This window comes from Saccopteryx leptura, chromosome 1, assembly GCF_036850995.1.
Source record: "Saccopteryx leptura isolate mSacLep1 chromosome 1, mSacLep1_pri_phased_curated, whole genome shotgun sequence".
In the NCBI taxonomy this organism is placed as follows: domain Eukaryota; kingdom Metazoa; phylum Chordata; class Mammalia; order Chiroptera; family Emballonuridae; genus Saccopteryx; species Saccopteryx leptura.
This window is the reverse complement of record NC_089503.1, coordinates 17833084-17849422: the sequence shown is the minus strand read 5'-3', so window position 1 is coordinate 17849422 and position 16339 is coordinate 17833084. Positions and strand designations below refer to the sequence as shown.

General features: G+C 45.0%; 1 protein-coding gene across 18 annotated transcripts in view; it reads right to left on the bottom strand.

Moving 5' to 3' along the window:
* The window catches only part of AMBRA1 (autophagy and beclin 1 regulator 1), a 229519-nt gene extending 214288 nt beyond the window's left edge, over positions 1-15231 (bottom strand). For 8 of the 18 annotated variants that reach the window (XM_066362220.1, XM_066362229.1, XM_066362213.1 and 5 more), the window contains exon 1: positions 14895-15231. The gene's annotated coding sequence lies outside the window, so the exon portion shown is untranslated. Of the gene's footprint in view, positions 1-2633; positions 2650-14675; positions 14713-14894 lie in introns of those variants that run through there. The other 10 variants (XM_066362264.1, XM_066362274.1, XM_066362293.1 and 7 more) reach the window with 8 other exon arrangements.
* Between the last annotated feature and the right edge of the window lie 1108 nt (positions 15232-16339).

The following is a 16339-nucleotide window of genomic DNA, read 5'->3' as shown; positions in this document are numbered from 1 at the left end:
GCTGCTTGATTTAAAATCCTGGTTTTGCCACTTACTAACGCCATGACTGTGGGCAAACTGCTTATCCTGTCTGTGCCACAATTTCAACATCTATAAAATGGGGAGACTAAAAGTAGCTACACCATAAGGCTGTTAGGAGAATGAAAAGCCTCAATGACACAAAGTACTTAGCAAAATACCTGGCACAAAGCACTTCAATAAACACTGGTTCTGATTGGTTCTTTATTTTCCTGATTTTATTTATTTTTACAGAGAGAGAAGGAGCAGGAAGCATCAACTCCCATATGTGCCTTGACCAGGCAAGCCCGGGGTTTCAAACATGCGACCTCAGCATTCCAGGTGGACGCTTTATCCACTGTGCCACCACAGGTCAGGCCTGATCAGTTCTTATGGTATCCTCACTACCTACCACAGAAGGAAACATTCAATAAACATTTACTGAATGAATGATTGAAAAAAAACAGAGTTCACTATAATCATTAAATAGGTTTTTTAAACAACAAGAGCAGGAATATTACAGAGATTTAGAGAGTAAAACAGGTAAGGCAAAGACTGAAGCAACCCATAACTTATAATGGCATAAAGATAGGATTCTTAGTCTTTGCCACTATGCTGAAAATATGTTTATTCTTGCCCTGGCCAGTGGCTCAGTGGATAGAGCGTTGTCCAGGAGTGCTGAGGTTGCTGGCTCGATCCCCGAGGTCAAAGGTTCAATCCCCAGTCAGGGCATGTATGAGAAGCAATCAATGGGTGCACAACTAAGTGGAACAATGAGTGGATGCTTCTGTCTCTCCCATCCCAGTCCCCTCTATCTCTTCCTACTTCTATCTCAAAATAAAAAAATAAAAAAATGTTCATTCATCCACAAGTTTTCCCAAGGCGATTTGCTAGCTTTGACTTTTCCCTAGATATCATTCTTTTCCATGCCTTTAATCAACTTCAAATCCCCTCTAGCATCCATCACAATTTAAATAGATGGGAAATCACAGTTTAAATAGATAAAACTCAGATGCTAACATTTTCTACCTGTTTTACAAAGAAATGGTCTTCTGTTCCATTTCTGCACACTGCGGATGGCTCTGGCCTGTTTTTCTACATAATTACAAAATCCTTAGAATTTTGCCATCTATCCTGTATTTGGAACTCTTTCAGACACTGTTGCTTTCTAGGTTTCTCTTTCCTTGTAAGGACTCATCCTCTTACTTGAATATGAAGGGCACTGAAGGAAAGGAGGGGTACAGGGCACATATGCTGCTTTAACTTCCTACTCCCTATTCAAGTTTTCTCAAAACAAGCTAACCTTCAATCCAAGCATTACCATTATTTGTTCTTTTTTTTTTGTTTTTTGGGTTTTTTTTGTGTGTTTTTTTTTGTATTTTTCTGAAGTTGGAAACAGAGAGGCAGTCAGACAGACTCCCACATGCGTGCAACCAGAATCCACCCGGCATGCCCACCAGGGGGCGATGCTCTGCCCATCTGGGGCATTGTTCTGTTGCAACCAGAGCCATTCTAGCGCCTGAGGCAGAGGCCACAGAGCCATCCCCAGCACCTGGGCCACCTTTGCTCCAATGGAGACTCGACTGCGGGAGGGGAAGAGAGAGTCAGAGAGGAAGGAGAGGGGGAGGGGTGGAGAAGCAGATGGGCGCTTCTCCTGTGTGCCCTGGCCGGGAATTGAATCTGGGACTCCTGCACGCCAGGCCGACACTCTACCACTGAGCCAACCGGCCAGGGCCTTTGTTCTCCTTTTGAAATACAGGGATGCCTTGGTTTTAGTCGATAATCCATCCAAAAACAATTGGTGAGCCTAACCTGTGGTGGCGCAGTGGATAAAGTGTTGACCTGGAAATGCTGAGGTCGCCGGTTCGAAACCCTGGGCTTGCCTGGTCAAGGCACATATGGGAGTTGATGCTTCCAGCTCCTCCCCCCTTCTCTCTCTGTCTCTCCTCTCTCTCTCTCTGTATCTCCCTCTCCTCTCAAAAAAAATGAATAAAAATAAAAAATAAAAAATAAAAACAATTGGCGCCCTGGCCGGTTGGCTCAGCGGTAGAGCGTCGGCCTGGTGTGCGGGGGACCCGGGTTCGATTCCCGGCCAGGGCACATAGGAGAAGCGCCCATCTACTTCTCCACCCCCTCCCCCTCCTTCCTCTCTGTCTCTCTCTTCCCCTCCCGCAGCCAAGGCTCCATTGGAGCAAAGATGGCCCGGGCGCAGGGGATGGCTCCTTGGCCTCTGCCCCAGGCGCTAAAGTGGCTCTGGTCGTGGCAAAGCGATGCCCCAGAGGGGCAGAGCATTGCCCCCTGGTGGGCAGAGCTTCGCCCCTGGTGGGCGTGCCAGGTGGATCCCGGTCGGGCGCATGCGGGAGTCTGTCTGTCTCTCCCCGTTTCCAGCTTCAGAAAAATACAAAAAAAAAAAAACAATTGGCAAAATACGAAACCAATAAAAATTGAGACAATTATTTCCATATGAATCAATGTAAATCCAATTAATTTGTTCTGGACATTCAAAAATACATACCAAAAACACATTTTGTAGAGAATAAGTGTAGTGTTTAGTACTAAAAACAATAAGAAATTAATATAAAATGAATATAAAATACTAATGTAAAGAATAAATGAACATTTAACATGGCATTTACCTTTCTGAAGGCTCCTCTTGGCGTATGAAAGATGGCAAGGAGGGAAGAGAGAAGTGCAGATACTGTATATGCAGTAATCACTTACATGTAATTGTAGTACTAGCACTCGCAATCAATAAAGCACAAAAATACTGGAAAGCAATAGAATTGTTTGGCTAGATGCGTGAGGTGATGCTCACACGAGAAACAATGCCACATTGAGAGGAGAATGCATGGGTCGCCCTTCGTTTTTGCAAAATTAGCAGCGAGGTCACATGGGCATGCCAACAAAATTCGAGGCAACCAACAAAAACCGAAACAAAATTTTCGGGGGAAAAATCGATGAAAACCAAAACCGATGATAACCAGTCAACAAAAACCAAGGTATTACTGTACTTACAATCCTTTTTGGGATATATTTTTCTGAAGTTAGAAGCGGGGAGGCAGTCAGACAGACTCCCTGCATACGCCCCACTGGGATCCACCTGGCATGCCCACTAGGGGGCGATGCTCTGCCCATCTGGAGCGTTGCTCCGCTGCGACCAGAGCTGTCCTCAGCACCTGAGGTGGAGGCCATGGAGCCATCTGCAGCGCACAGACCAACTTTGCTCCAATGGAGCCTTGGCTGCGGGAGGGGAAGAGAGAGAAAAGGGAGGGGAAGGGTGGAGAAGCAGATGGGCGCCTCTCCTGTGTGCCCTGGCCGGAATTCGAACCCAGGACTTCCACACACCAGCCATGCTCTACTGCTAAACCAACCAGCCAGGTCCTGTACTTACAATCTTGATCTTGTTATAATAGTAATAATATTGAAAATGACACTGGCATATACAGTGCCACCTGCTGTCCTTGACACATATTAACTCATTTAATTCTCACAACTATGTGATATTCTAAAGATGAGAAGAGGCACAGAAAGGATAAGTAACTTGCCCAAATCACACAACCAGCTAAGTAATGGTACTGGGACTTGCACCAGACTTCTGGGATTTGTTTGGCTTCAGAGTTAAGGTCATTATGTTTGTTATTCAAGAGTTAGGAAAGACCTATTTTTCTGCCCTGTTTTCATCAGTCAGCTAGACTCAAATACTCCAATTCTCTCCCCAAATCAAACATGCATATTAATCCTCTTCAACTCAGCAAAACTTGAGATGTCTCATTATATCACTTGCATATGGTATAACTAGTACAAAGTAATTTTGGTTCATGGAAGAATGTATGTTCTGTCCTGGGAAGCTGAAATGGATAAATGATAAAACCATGAAATGCAAAATCTACCTCAGTTAATTCTACAGCTAAAAATATGATTCTGGCCCTGACCAGTTGGCTCAGCAGTAGAGCATCAGCTCAGTCTGTGGAAGTTCCAGGTACAACTTCCGGTCAGGGCACATAGGAGAAGACCATCAGCTTCTCTACCACTCCCCTTCCCCCTTCTCTCTCCTCCCTCCTCTCCTCCCACAGCCATGTCTGGAATGGTTCAGCAATTTGGCCCTGGGCACTGAGGATGGCTCCATGGCCCCACCTCAGGCACTGAAATAGCTCAGTTGCCAAGCAATAAAGCAGCAGCCCCAGATGGGCAGAGCATCTCCCTGTAGGGGCCTTGCCAGGTGGAACCCAGTCAGGGCGCACATGTGGGAGTCTGTCTCTGTCTCTGCATTCCTGCCTCCCACTTCTCACTTAACAAAAACAAAAATAACATGTGTAATATATATATGATTCCATGTCCTGGCTGGGTAGCTTTTAATTGGATAGAGTGTCATCCCGATATACCAAGGTTGGGAGTTCAATCCCCAGTCAGGGAACATATAAGAATCAACCAATCAATGCATAAATAAGTAGAACAACAAATCAATGTTTCTCTCTCCCCACCCAACCTCTCTCTCTCTCTAAATAGTTAAAAAATCTTTTAAAAAATGATTCCAATTTCCACAGTGCTTGTTCCCACTTCCTCACTTCACATTCACTTCTTAGCTTACTCTGATCCACTTTTGACTTCCTTCATCAAAATCACTTATGAGCCCTGGCCAGTTGGCTCAGTGGTAGAGCGTCGGCCTGGCGTGCAGAGGTCCCGGGTTCGATTCCTGGCCAGGGCACACAGGGGAAGCGCCCATCTGCTTCTCCACCCCTCCCCCTCTCCTTCCTCTCTGTCTCTCTCTTCCCCTCCCGCAGCCAAGGCTCCATTGGAGCAAAGATGGCCCGGGCGCTGGGGATGGCTCCTTGGCCTCTGCCCCAGGCGCTAGAGTGGCTCTGGTCACTACGGAGCGATGCCCCGGAGGGGCAAAGCATCGCCCCCTGGTAGGCAGAGCGTCGCCCCCTGGTGGGCGTGCCTGGTGGATCCCAGTCGGGCACATGCGGGAGTCTGTCTGTCTCTCCCGGTTTCCAGCTTCAGAAAAATACAAATATATATATCACTTATGATCCTGGCTGGGTAGCTCAGTTGGTTAGAGAATCGTCCCCGTATGCCAAGATTGTAGGGTCAATTCCCGGTCAGGGTGCATACAGCCAATGAATGCATGAATGGGTGAAACAGATTGATGTGTCTCCCCAAACTCTCTCTCTCTAAAAAAATCAACTTTAAAAGTTTTTTAGCCCTGGCCGGTTGGCTCAGCGGTAGAGCGTCGGCCTAGCGTGCGGAGGACCCGGGTTCGATTCCCGGCCAGGGCACACAGGAGAAGCGCCCATTTGCTTCTCCACCCCTCCGCCGCGCTTTCCTCTCTGTCTCTCTCTTCCCCTCCCGCAGCCAAGGCTCCATTGGAGCAAAGATGGCCCGGGCGCTGGGGATGGCTCTGTGGCCTCTGCCCCAGGCGCTAGAGTGGCTCTGGTCGCAACATGGCGACGCCCAGGATGGGCAGAGCATCGCCCCCTGGTGGGCAGAGTGTCGCCCCTGGTGGGCGTGCCGGGTGGATCCCGGTCGGGCGCATGCGGGAGTCTGTCTGACTGTCTCTCCCTGTTTCCAGCTTCAGAAAAATGAAAAAAAAAAAAAAAAGAAAAAAAAAAAAAAGTTTTTTAAAATTCACTTATGGAGATTACTGATGATCTCTCTGTTTCTAAAGCTAACTGCCAATTCTCTATTCTTATCTAAACTGACTTCTCAACAAAACTGTAAAAGTGCCTGACCTGTGGTAGCACAGTGGATAGAGCATCACCCTGGAATGCTTAGTTTGCTGGTTAGAAACCCTTGGGTAGCCCAGTTAAGGCATATATGAGAACCGATCAATGAACAACTAAAGTGAAGCAACCAGTTGATGCTTCTTGCTACCCCCCACCAATCAATTAAAAAATAAACTGCAAAAATAACAAGCTTCCTTACTTTTAAATATTTTCCCCCATAAACTTCCCTCAATGTCTCACTGTTGGGATTTTCCTGTTCCTTTACTGGGTCTCCTTTTCAAATCCTTGATTTGCCTGACTGGTTGGCACAGTGGATAAAGCATTTGACCTGGAATAGGTCACCAGTTTGAAACTCCAGCTTTGCCTGGTCAAGGCACATACGAGAAGCAACTTCTTTGAGTTGATGCTTCCCATTCCTTCCCCGCCCGCCTTTCTCTCTCTCCTCTTTCTTTATAAAAAAAAAGGAAAAAATCCTTAATTTCTCCACTTTGGTTAAATCTTTTTTTATTTTAATTGGGTTTTATTACCTAGAACTGAAATATTTCAGATCTAAACTTCCAAAGCTAGGTAGTCAACAATTTTTCATCAGAGCCCAAGGGAGAAGGTTAGGAGTTCAAGAGTCAAAAGACGAGAAGGGTGCAGGAGAGATCACTAGAAGGACAGGAGGAGCAATTTAGCTCAATCTTTAAATGTTGCTGTGTTCCAAAGCTCAGTCCTTACCCTCTTCTTTTCTCTACTAAAAAAAAAAAAAAAAAAAGTATATATGTATATATATTTCAATAAGTAGTAATTAAAAAAAAAAACATTTGCGCCTGACCAGGCGGTAGCGCAGTGGATAGAGCGTCGAACTGGGATGCAGAGGACCCAGGTTCAAAACCCTGAGGTCACCAGCTTGAGCGTGGGCTCATCTGGTTTGAGCAAGGCTCACCAGCTTGAGCCCAAGGTTGCTGGCTTGAGCAAGGGGTCACTCAGTCTGCTGTAGCCCCCGGTCAAGGCACATGTGAGAAAGCAATCAATGAACAACTAAGTTGCCACAACGAAGAATTGATGCTTCTCATCTCTCTCCCTTCCTGTCTGTCTGTCCTTATCTGTCCCTCTCTCTGTCACACACACACACAAAGTTTGCAAAATACTTTTAATTCTTGGAAGAAAGGCACCAAACAATATTACAGATATTATTATATGCACAACAGGTGCCTACATCTTCCCCCACTCAATTTCATGACAATTCTCCTAAGTCTTTCCCCTTATAGAGGCACTTCAGTTTATTCCCTGCTACAAATAACACCTGAAGGCATGGCATGTATCTAGTGTTCAAATTCATTAAACTCAACTTCCAAAGAATAATTATTTGGGGGAAAAAATAATAAGAACTAAATAAATAAATTCAGGTCCCATTACAATTAAAATACTAAACTCATTAGTCAAGCATGTTGGATATTTATAAACCATAGTTAGTTATCTTTTCCCAGGGCAAATCCTATAGTAACAGACAAATATTGCATGTAGAATTTTAAATGAAGACTTTAATTGTGATCGCAGCAGGGCAACCATAATTTACTGAATCATGGTATGTTGTCATTGCAGGTTTTTAGGGGAATTAAAGATGACATGACTGACAGCTCCAAACCCCATGAACACCCAGTGACCTAGTCATTCCTTCATTTCTCTCTGTCACCCCTGGATTGTTGCCTTCAGAGCACAACCTAAATTTCATTATTTATCTGATACCCGGTCAACTCTGCTCCCCACTGGAATAAACTCCACAGAGCAAGAACCTTCATATGTCTACCTTTGAATTCCAGCATCTAATGAGCATTCAATAAATACCAGATGCCCGACCAGGTGGTGGCGCAGTGAACAGAGCATCAGACCTGGACGCAAAGGACCCAGAGTCAAAACCCTGAGGTCGCCAACTTGCATGCAGCCTCATCCAGCTTGAGCACAGGCTCACCAGCTTGAGCGCGGCGTTGCTGGCTTAAGTGTGGGATCATAGATATGACCCCATGGTCGCTGGCTTGAAGCCATAGGTTGCTGACTTGAGCCCAAGGTTGGTGGTTTGAGCAAGGAGTCACTTGCTCTGCTGAGCCCCCACCCCCATCAAGGCACAAATTAGAAAGCAATCAATGAACAACTAAGGAGACTAAGGAGCCGCAAAAAAAAATTGATGCTTCTCATTTCTCTCCCTTCCTATCTGTCTATTCCTACTTGGCCCTCCCTCTGTCTCTGTCTCTGTCTCTCTCTCTCTCTCTCACACACACACACACACACACAACAAAAGAAAGAGTTCCAAATGTCTGACAGGCATATTTCATACCTCAGGATAAACACAGTATAAGAAAATACTCAGCCCTGGTCAGAGAGCTCGGTTGGTTAGAGCATTGTCTTAAATTACAGAGGTTGCTGGTTCAATCTCTGGTCAAGGCACATACAGGTACAGATCTGTGTTCCTGTCTCTCTCTCTCCCTTCCTCTCTCACATATATCAATAAATTTTTTAAAAAAAAATTTAAAGAAAATACTCAATGAGCCCTGGCCTATTGGCTCTGCGGTAGAGCATTGGCCTGGCATGTGGAAGTCCCAGGTTTGATTCCCGGCCAGGGCACACAGGAGAAGCGACCATGCTTCTCCACCCTTCCCCCTCTCCTTTCTCTCTCTTTCTCTCTTCCCCTCTCGCAGCCAAGGCTCCACTGGAGCAAAGTCAGCCTGGGTGCTCAGGATGGCTCCATGGCCTCCGCCTCAGGTGCTAGAATGGCTCCAGTTGCAATGGAGCAACACCCCAGAGGGGCCGAGCACCTGGTAGATATGCCTGGTGGATCCTAGTCAGGCGCATGCGGGAGTCTGTCTGTCAGACACCCCCCTCCCCCAGCTTCTCACATCGGAAAAATACAAAAAAAAAAAAAAAAGAAAGAAAATACTCAATGAAAAAAAGGAAAAGTTTAGGGAGAAGTGGAGATATCAACCCTAAAGGCAGGAAGAGATAGAGAACAAGTTGGAAAAGACATTACACTAATCTACAGACACACAGCCAGGAGTAACTCGAAGAGGGGGTAAACTCACTTAGTCTCACCCCATCTAAACATGCAGCACCTAAATTTCATCCCTCACTAGCACTTCCAAGCATTTACTCCTTTCCACATCATGTTAGTAAGCTCCTCAATGCTGGTTTAAAGTTTGTCTCCTCTATCCTCCTTAACTGTTGAGTATAATGCTGTCTTGAAAGAAACAAGTTATCCAAGAACCTTCAGTGGTCGGCAAACTGCAGCTCACGAGCCACATGCAGCTCTTTGGCCCCTTGAGTGCAGCTCTTTGGCCAGCTTAGGGGTACCCTAATTAAGTTAATAACAATGTACCTACCTATATATTTTAAGGGTTTTTTGTTTGTTTGTTTGTTTTTGTATTTTTCTGAAGCTGGAAACGGGGAGGCAGTCAGACAGATTCCCACATGCGCCCAACCGGGATCCACCTGGCACGCCCACCAGGGGGCGATGCTCTGCCCATCCGGGGCGTCGCTCTGTCGCTACCAGAGCCACTCTAGCGCCTGGGGCAGAGGCCAAGGAGCCATCCCCAGCGCCCGGGCCATCCTTTGCTTCAATGGAGCCTCGGCTGCGGGAGGGGAAGAGAGAGACAGAGAGGAAGGAGAGGGGGAGGGGTGGAGAAGCAGATGGGCGCCTCTCCTGTGTGCCCTGGCCGGGAATCAAACCCGGGACTTCCACACACCAGGCCAACGCTCTACCACTGAGCCAACCAGCCAGGGCCTATATATTTTAAGTTTAAAAAATTTGGCTCTCAAAAGAAATTTCAATTGTTGTACTGTTGATATTTGGCTCTGTTGACTAATGTTTTTGCCAACCAAGGACTAGGTGACATCGGTTCATTGTTGCTGTAAGATAGCACCGAAGTGAACATTTGAAGAGCACTTTATCTTTTTGAAGCAGCTGCGTGATCTTTAAAAAAAAACTTTTATTGATTGACTGATTTTTAGAGAGAGAGGAAGACAGAAGAGAAACGTAGATTTGTTGTTCCAACTTATTTATTAATTCATTGGTTGATTCTTGTATGTGCCCTGACCGGGGAATCAAACCTGCAACCTTACAGAATATTTCTATTTATTGATTTGATAGACAGAGAGAGCATGCTATAAATTTGTTGTTCCACCCACCTATGCATTCACTGGTTGCTTCTTGTATGTGCCCTGACTTGGAATGAAACCTGCAACACTGGCCTATAGGTACAACGCTCTAACCAACTGAGCTACCCAGCCAGGGCTTCATATACTTTTTCAACAGTATTATCTTTCCCATTCTTTAAATACAGACTCATAAAAGCATTCAAAGCCTTGGATTTGAGCCCCAGCTCTGTTATGCACTTGCAGTGTGATCTTGGTCAAGTTATTATTTTTTTCCCTTTCTTTTTCAAATGAAAGGAGGGGAGAGAGACTCCCACATGCGTCCAGACTGGGATCCACTGGCAACCCCGACTGGGGCCAATGCTCTGCCCATCTGGAGCCAAGCTCAGAACTGAGCTATTTTTAGCACCTGAGGCTCCACAGAGCATTCCTCAGCCCCTGGGGCCAATGTGCTCAAACTTATCGAACCATGGCTGCAGGAGGGGGAAAGAGAGAGAGAGGGGGAAGAGAGAGAGAGAAAAGGAAATGGGAAGGCTGGAGAATCAGATTACTTCTCCTGTGTGACCTGACTGGGATATCAAACCCAGGACATCCACACACCAGGACAACACTGAGCAAACCAGCTAGGGCCTTGGTCAAATTATTTACTCTCTGAGTTCAGTATCCATGGGGAAAATAAAATCTACCTTAAAAGACTAGTATGAGCCTGACCAGGCGGTGGCGCAGTGGATGGAGCATCGGACTGGGACACGGAAGACCCGGGTTCGAGACTCCAAGGTCGCCAGCTTGAGCGTGGGCTCATCTGGTTTGAGCAAAACTCACCAGCTTGTACCCAGGGTCGCTGGCTCAAGCAAGGGGTTGCTCGGTCTGCTGAAGGCCCATGGTCAAGGCACATATGAGAAAGCAATCAATGACAACTAAGGTGTTGCAATGCACGACGAAAAACTAATGATTGATGCTTCTCGTCTCTCCATTTCTGTCTGTCTGTCCCTGTCTATCCCTCACTCTGACTCTCTCTGTCTCTGTAAAAAAAAAAAAAAAAAAAAAAAGACTAGTATGAGTATTACATAAGATTAAACACCTGTAAAGAACACGACACAGTAAATGCCCAATAAAGGGCAGTAATCTTCCCTATAGCCTCCTTAAATAATTTGTACAAGATTTCTCAGCTAATAAGCTGGTAAGCATAGGACTTAAACCCTGCTCTCCTGATTCCTTAATTTGTGTGGGTTTTTTTCCTTACCACATCACTTTGGCAAACCGCCACATACTCCTGGGCACATAAACACATTCTGACAAAAGCTAATCACAAATTTTTTTATCTATCAGTAACTAATTTTCGTTTTGTAAAGTAAAAAATAAAAGGTCTAATTAAGGGGAGGAGCTTTAAAATATAACTACCCCCAAACCACAGGACAGGCTGTACCATAGTACTTCTACATAAACAGAAACAATGACAAGAAACAGAAAGTTCTCTCTGGGTTTATGAGAAAAAAAATGGAGAAAGAAACAAGAATGACTATGATTAAAGGAACATAAGGCTTTTGTTTTTGTTTTTGTTTGTTTTGATAAACCTATCTACTGCACAAAAAGATTTGCATATCATTCCAAATAATTCTATTAAGGCGTATCTTTAAAAAGAGATCTAAGTGCCCTGGCTGGGTAGCTCAGGCAAGATTTCAGGTTCAGTCCCCCAGCAGGGCACATACAAGAATCAACCAATAAATGCATAAATAAATGGGACAATAAATGGTTGTTTCTGTTTCTCTTTCCCTCTCACTCTCTCTAAAATCAGTAAATAAAAAGTATAAAAGTTTCTTAACACATGTTGAAAATACTTTGAAGATACACACTATAAAGCTAAGTTATTCGCTAATAAAAATAACCACTTGCCTGACCTGTGGTGGCGCAGTGGAAAAAGCGTCAAACTGGAAATGCTGAGGTCGCCGGTTCGAAACCCTGGGCTTGCCTGGTCAAGGCACATATGGGAGTTGATGCTTCTAGCTCCTCCCCCCTGTCTCTCTCTCCTCTCTCTCTCCTCTCTAAAATGAATAAATAAAATTAAAAAATAAAATAAAATAACCACTTGTTTTCAAGTGATATACATAAGTCCTTCCAGGGAAAATTGTAGAAAATATTCAAAGAAGTTCACATCATTACTAATCCGCAAGAACTTCATTATTAAAAGAAAAAATAAAATGATTCAGTCACACTCTGAGCCTCTAAATTTCTGAAAGAAAACGCCAGAAGACAGAGTGATCTGACATTGACAGAACAACACAAGATTTAACCAAGAAAAGTAAAAGTTGAGTGAATTTCTATCACAAAGCAGGGGAGAAACTGATAAGAAACTATATTCCTATAACCTCCCCATCACCATAACCAAATTTCTTGTCCTCCTCAAATCAACTTAAACCTCTACTAATTATTTCCTATAAAACATAACAAAATGTTCCTAACATTTCTTTGTGCCACTCATAGCAAACTTTACTACTTAGTATTGGTAGAAGCCACTGAGATACTACACTAACTCTAAATTCTGTGCAGAGTCCGACCTGTGGTGGCACAGTAGATAAAGCGTCAACCTGGAATGCTTTATCCACTGAGGTTGCCGGTTGGAAACCCTGAGCTTGCCCTGTCAAAGCACATACAAGAAGCGCCTGACCTGTGGTGGCGCAGGGGATAAAGCGTCGACCTGGAAATGCTGAGGTTGCTGGTTTGAAACCCTGGGCTTGCCTGGTCAAGGCACATATGGGAGTTGATGCTTCCTGCTCCTCCCCCCTTCTCTCTCTCGTCTCTCTCCTCTCTAAAAATGAATAAATAGCCCTGGCCGGTTGGCTCAGTGGTAGAGCGTCGGCCTGGCGTGCAAGGGGTCCCAGGTTCTATTCCCGGCCAGGGCGCTGGGGATGGCTCCTTGGCCTCGGCCCCAGGCGCTGGAGTGGCTCTGGTCGCAACAGAGCGACCCCCGCCCCCCCCCCAGGGGCAGAGCATCGCCCCCTGGTGGGCGTGCCAGGTGGATCCCGGTCGGGCACATGCGGAGTCTGTCTGACTGTCTCTCCCCGTTTCCAGCTTCAGAAAAATACAAAAAAAAAAAAAAAAATCATAAATAAATAAATTAATTAAAAAAAAAAAGCACATACAAGAAGCAACTACTAGAAGTTGATGCTTTCCCCTCCTCCCCCACCATTTCTCTACCATTTCTCTCCCTCTCTCTCTCTCTATTCAATAAATAAAATCTTAAAAAAAAAAAATCAATTCTGTGCAGAACCTATAGTGTCCCTTCCTTCCCTAAATTCTTTCCTCTGATATCAATACTCTTCCATAATAAAAATTTTTTTCAAAGAACACACCTTCTAAGCCTAACTTCCCAATCTAGATTCTCTATAAAGATTGTATGGTGGCTCTTCTTTAATCCCTTTCTAGGAGTACTGTAGTCCTAGTAACTAGAAAATCACTCATAATCAAGGGCCCTTCAATTAAATCTGCTGACCTCAAAAAAAAAAAAAAAAGAGGAAAAATAATCTTTTGAACACTCATGTGAGATTTCTAAAATTGTAAAAGGAAAGTAGATTTGTATGGTTTCTACCCTAGGACTAGGCATTTAGACTGTTCTCCCTCAAAACCATTCTCCTACTGATTCTACATACTATGGAAATACTTATTTAACCTACAATGACCTCTCCACTGATTATTTTTTTCAGCAAACAAGTTACACAAATTAGGATCATGACACCGAATCCAATGAAAATAAAATGAATAAGAACACCTTGGCCTGACCTGTGGTGGCGCAGTGGATAAAGCATCGACCTGGAATGCTGAGGTCGCCAGTTCAAAACCCTGGGCTTGCCTGGTCAAGGCACATATGGGAGTTGATGCTTTCTGCTCCTCCCCCTGTTCTCTATCTCTCCCTCTCTCTCTCTCCCCTCTCTCTCTAATAAAAAAAATGAATAAATAAAATCTTTAAAAAAAAGAACACCTCGCCCCCAAAGTTTCCAAGTCGGGAGACAAAAGGAAAACATGGCAGTTTCCAGAATGTTAACTTTCAATTTAAAAATCTCAATATTTATTTGAATGAACCCTACACACAACCTTTTTAACTCTAGTATATACAGTAACCAAATCACTACCCCAAAATAACAAAACTGTTCTTAAAAATAATCTAGGGTTTCCTTAGACTCTTCCTAGAAAGCAAACTCTCTCAGGACAAATATCTGACTTCAAAATCTTTACCGTCCTGTTAGACATTAACCTCTTAACACCATGGCTGCAAGATTTCCACTGAGAAACAGGCTGAGGGGAAGGAGAAATAAGAAAGCAACCTGGGGGGAAAAAAGGGAAACAAAATTTTCTATCAAGAAACAGGAAAAAAATGTCATAGCTATTCCCGCGAAAATAATACTTTGAAATCAAAACTAGACAAAAGATCGCATGGTCCCTTTACTTCTGAAGTCTCCAGTGACAAATCTATATGCTAGGATGGAGGAACCACAATCAAAGGACAAATCACATTTAAAGATCTGTCGGTGATATGAGCCAAGTCATATCCCAGACCTCATCCTCAGTTCCTTACCCAAAAGGGCGAGAACTGGACACTTCGCTCAGAGGAGCCAGACGGCCTGGTTCCACAAGCCTACTACTCACCCAAGGGTCCCTTCAAAGACCGATCTCATTGGGGGTCCCTAATGTAACTGAGTCAAGACACGGAAGCTCGGGAAGAGAAAGGGAAGAAGGTCAAAGCGCGCAATGCTCTATCCGTCCCTGGAAACCGATTTTCCCCCAACCTAGTGGGGTGCCAGTCCCACCCTAGACCCACCGTCCCCTCCCTACCGAACCACACCGGGCAGCACCAGCATCTCTCCCTCCTTCCGGCTTCTCCCACAGTTCCTCGCCGCCTCTCCGACCGCGCCCCCGAACGCAGCCGGGTAGCTCCTCCTTTGGCCGCGTCCCCGCAGCCGACCCGCCCGCCCACCCGCCGGCGCTAAGGTCTCCTCAACCAGACGGCGGAAGGATGCCGGGCCGGGCCTCCCAAGCTCCTCCCGGGCCTACCTGCCAGGCAGGCGGGGGCTCGGTTTGCAGCCCAGCGGGTGGACTGAGCCACAAAGAAGAAGAAGAGGCAAGAAGGAAGCAACGGTCCACTCTACCGACCAGCTGAAGAAAGCAGCCTGAGCGCGCGAGGCCTCGCCAGTAAGTCAGCCTTCGACCCGGCGCCGCCGCCGCTCAGGAGACATCAAGCAAGAAGACGGCGCAAAAGATCACCGATTGCGCGAACGTCCCAGACATCAAAGGAGGAGCGCCCGCACAATCGTTCAAGGAACTGCAGTCGAGCGCCGAAAAACATCTCCGCTCCTACTCGAGGTTCGGCTCCAGTCCAAGGCATAAATAGACAAACCCCGATCGATCATAAGCCTTGGAGTAAAAAACCCGTGTTCCTGCCATTTTCTCTGTCGGTTGCCGTCTAAATTGTAGTTTTCCTGAGAGTGCCAAAGATCAAGTGATAGCACAATAATACTTGTATTATAGCTGAGCGACATCCTATAGACTCCCAACACTGTACCAATTGAGCAAAAATTTTTTTTTTTTTAAAGACTTTATTTATTCATTTTAGAGAGGGGAGAGAGAGGGAGAGAGAGAAGGTGTAGGAGCAGGAAGCATCAACTCCCATATGTGCCTTGACCAGGCAAGCCCAGGGTTTTGAACCGGCAACCTCAGCATTCCAGGTTGACACTCTATCCACAGCGCCACCACAGGTCAGGCCCAATTGAGCAAATTTGATAACTTCGTTTCCTCACTGAACAGTTAGGTTAGGTGAATGAAAAATATTGATGATATATATTACACGTACGTATGACAAAGACACGGAGAGAGAATCAGAGAGAATCCAGACTGAGAAAAAGTGAGAAGTCCATTAAAGCTCTAGTTTAGCTCCCATAAGCATAGAAAAGACAAGCTTGGAAAACACAGGGCTGTGTAGTTTGTCCTTAAGGCAGGAATGAATGAATAAATAAATAAGTAGCACACCTGTTATTCTCTTATTTTCTTCCAAAGGCCTAGAATCACAGGTATGTTTCTTACATAATGATCAAAAGCCTCTGGGTTCAGAGGCTGACAAAGTGGGTTGGCATTCTCGTTGTCACAATAGCCTCTTTCAGATCTCTTAGTAAACAAACTAATATGTTCAGCACAAATACAGATTAATATGTACATCCTAGGTACAACTCAATCAAATAGTCATTTAAGTACAAATAGGGATTACTAAGTATTGGCAATAATAGTTTACCCACCTCCTCTTAAGGAGAAAAAGACTTGGAGAGAAAACAAGATAGTTCCCCCCCCCCCAAAAAAAGATATTCCCAGCCCTTAAGAGTTTATAATCCAATCAAATAAAGAACATTACATCAGCTCTATTTATATATTTTTTTCAAATTATAAGAGAAAGTTTATTTAGAAAGTTATAGCCCTAACAGATAGCTCAGTTGGTTGGAGCATCATCC